This window comes from Cebus imitator, unplaced genomic scaffold (assembly GCF_001604975.1).
Source record: "Cebus imitator isolate Cc_AM_T3 unplaced genomic scaffold, Cebus_imitator-1.0 Scaffold82, whole genome shotgun sequence".
In the NCBI taxonomy this organism is placed as follows: Eukaryota; Metazoa; Chordata; class Mammalia; order Primates; family Cebidae; genus Cebus; species Cebus imitator.
In genome coordinates this window covers 7944195-7947849 of record NW_016107397.1, presented here as the reverse complement: position 1 = coordinate 7947849, position 3655 = coordinate 7944195, and positions in this window count along the sequence as shown.

Genomic DNA, 3655 nt, shown 5'->3' with positions numbered 1-3655 from the left:
GTGCCCTTGGGAAAATCGCCAAACCTTTCTGGGGTTTGGCTTTTTGCTTTTTAATTATCCATACTCCATGGGGGAGTCTGTGTGAATCAGTGAAAAAAGCATCTATAAAACCACCAAGGAAGACTGTCACCCTGGAGGAGACCCAGACAGGTGAGCCTCTGCTTGCCCCAGCTTCCAGCTTTCTCTTCACACCTGCTGAACACCATGCCTGTGACATCAGCATGCTCACTGGGAGTGGCTGCTGGAATTGTCACTGGCAATTTCTGAATCCTACAGATGCTGTCCCCAGAGCCTGCATTTCAGCATCTGGTTACACTGTACATGGTGGCAAATTTGACAAGTGCCCATCTCATGACCCTTTGAGCTCCACCTGCCCCCTCTCGTCTCCTGCGGTGCATGAAGCCCGTGGGCACACTTAGCAGCCCAAGCTGCCCCCACCTCCCATTTCCTCAGCCCAGTAGCAGTAGCTCAAGCATCGGTGGAGGAAAAGGCTCTGTAGCTTTTGCAAACTGACATGGAAAAGAGAATTTAGGGTGTGGTGGCTCATGCCTGTAATCTCAGCACTTTGTGTGGCTGAGATAGGTGGATCACCCGAGGTCAGGAGTTCAAGACCAGCCTGGCCAACATGGTGAAATCTCGTCTCTACTAAAAATACAAAAATTAGCTAGGTGTGGTGGCACACGTCTGTAATTCCAGCTACTCAAGAGGCTGAGGCAGGAGAATCACTTGAACGCAGGAAGCAGAGATTGCAGTGAGTCAAGATTCCACCACTGAACTCCAGCCTGGGCAACAGAGCAAGATTCCATCAAAAAAAGGAAAAGAAAGGAGAGGGGGGCGGGGAGGAGAAGGGAGAGGAGTTAGTTTGGGAAACTGAAAACCAGGGACTATAAGAGTGTTCTGCAAGCCTTTGGTGCTGTCATCCCACCATGTACTGTGCACAGTACCGCCCACTACCAAGGTGGCTTTAGATCTCCCGTCTGGGCCCACTTGCAATTTCCATCTCTGCTTCCCACTGCCCACCCTCAAACACTATCCCAGGATTCTCCCCAGCGGAGCCTGATGCTGATGGAACAGAGAAGGCTCAGCGCAGCTTACACCACACCTTCAGCTTCCAATCCAGTGGGAAAGGCAGCTCTGGTCTGTGACACTGACTCAAACCCTTCCCTGACCGGGAGGCTGTCAACCCTGGGGACAGCCCTAGCCAAGCTCTATTTGGGCCTTACAGGGAAGTCCTCCCAGCTGGGCACGCAGCCAGGGAGTGGGAGGTGTGTTTCCCGGGGCCACTAATTCAGCTGCCCTCCCAAATGTGAGTCCACTGAGCAGGACCCTGCCCCACTCCTGCCAGCCATCACCCATCCTGCCCTGGGAGTGCCCACTGAGCGCAGGAGCAGATGCCAGCAAGCCCAGAATGTCACACACGCCAGCCTGCTGCTGACTCCCTGAGGCATGATAACGGCTCTGCTGGGTCACCAGTAATATCATGTCCCCAGGGATGGAAAGGAAGAGAGTGCTGCTGTCTGAATTTCCAGTGCCCCAGTGAATTTCCAGTGGGCACCCCCGCTTTTTTTAGAGACAGAGTTTTGCTCTTGTAGCCCAGGCTGGAGTGCAGTGGCACGATCTTGGCTCTGCCTCCCAGGTTCAATCAATTCTCCTGCCTCAGCCTTCCAAGTAGTTGGAATTACAGGTGCCCACCACCACACCGGGTTAATTTTCTATTTTTAATAGAGACAGGGTTTCACCATGTTGGCCAGGCTGGTCTCGAACTCCTGACCTCAGGTGATCAATCTGCCTCAGCCTCCCAAAGTGCTGGGATTACAGGCATGAGCCACCATGCCTGATCTCAGCTAATTTGTGCATGCTTAGTAGAGATGGGGTTTCCTCATGTTGATCAGGCTGGTATCGAACTTCTGACCTCAGGTGATCCACCCATCTCAGCCTTACAGGCATGAGCCACCATGCTCAGCGCCCCTCTCTATGTCACACATCCCATGCACAGCCTAGAAAGCTGCCAGGACAGGGACTTGCCCAAGGGAGAGAATGGCCTAGGAAAACTTTTTTTCCTCTCCTGCACTACCTTACGAAGCATCCAGAGGACATCCAGGGTCTGGGCTTGGGTGAAATGGAATCCTGGGAAAATCTCTTCCAGATTGATGCTGAGAAAGAGAAAAGGCTCATGGGAAGCATGTCCTGAATTGGAGTAAGGGGGGAAATGTGGCCAAAGCCCTTCAGAATGCCCTTCATATTCTCACCAGACTAGCTACAGTTGGAAATTCCACCATTAGTGATTCATTCCTTTAGCCAACACCCTTGAAAACATGTCATCTTCAAGATCAGGGTTGCTTTCTATTGGAAAGCCAAAAGAACTAATGAGGAGAGCAGGCTGGTGTTGTTCATTTGTTATCCTGCTACATCTTCAAGCAGCCGACAAAGTGCTGCCTTACTATACCCCTTTAGCAGTTGAGAACACTGAGGCTTAGAGAGGTTAGGAAACTGTCTAAAGCTCTCACAATGCCAGAGTTACGCTGGATTCAATTCCAAGTCCAGCAAGACACAGTCCCTCCCTCCAGGAGCTCCCAGGTCTGGGACTGACCCAAGTACCTGTGTGATAAAGAACACGGCTCCAAGCCATGATGCAGGAGGGTGGAGCCTGGCAGGAAGCAGAGGAGAGGCCCCTAAGTCAGAGGAAGGCCAGAAGTTCCCCAGTGCTGATGCCTGAGTTGGGCTTTGAAGGATGAGTAGGAGTAAGTTGGGTGGACAAGAGAAACCATCGAGTTCCCACCAGCAGGACCAGCACCTCCAAAGATCCAGGGGCGTGAAGGGGCAGGCTGTCCTGGGGAAAAACGCGAGCTCAGATGCCCAGGAGGAGGGGGCGCAGGAAGTGCAGGTGCCAGGCTGAGGAGTCAGCAGTGGCTATGGAGTCACTAAAGAAGTCCCAAGTCATCCAGATAGGGAAATAAGTCAAAGTATCTTAGAAGAAGAAAGAGGAGAAGGGGAAGAAAGGGGGAAGAAGATGAAGAAGGAGAATTAAAGAAGGAGAAGGAGAAAAAGAAGAAGAAGGAGAAGAAGTGGAGGAGGAAGAGGAGGAAAAGGAGGAAGAGGAAAGATAGAAGGAAGGGGAGGGGGAAGGAGGGAAGGAAGGGAGGGAGGGAGGGAGAGAGGAAGGGAGGGAGAGAGGGAGGGAGGGAGGAGTCCCACGTCACTGGTCCCAGGAAGGTGCTTTGGCCTCCATCAGCATCTTGATGACAGGATTTTTATCTTGGCCTGGCATGGTGCCATGCTTTGGGAGGTCTCCTAAACAGCACCCCAGAACCCACAGAACCCCCTCTCCCAGCCCCAGGCCCAGGCAGAGGTCAAGTTTTCAGTATCTCTATCCCCATTTGGGAGCAAGTCACTCCTCAGCCAGCCCTCCCCTGCAAAACTTTCCCCATTGACCTCCAGCCCTGGCCCCAGCTGGTGGGAAATATTTGGTGAGCTCCACAGGGCAGGCTTACCGAAGACAGCTTCCAGGCATTAGGAGTGACTGTGTAGGCAAACGTGTGCACACACATGTACCATACACACATACACAAATGGGCAGGAAGACAAAAGCTATTCACACAGCATCTCTCAGCTCAGAAGCCATCTGGTCTGTGGAATGTGTTGAGATGATTTAACA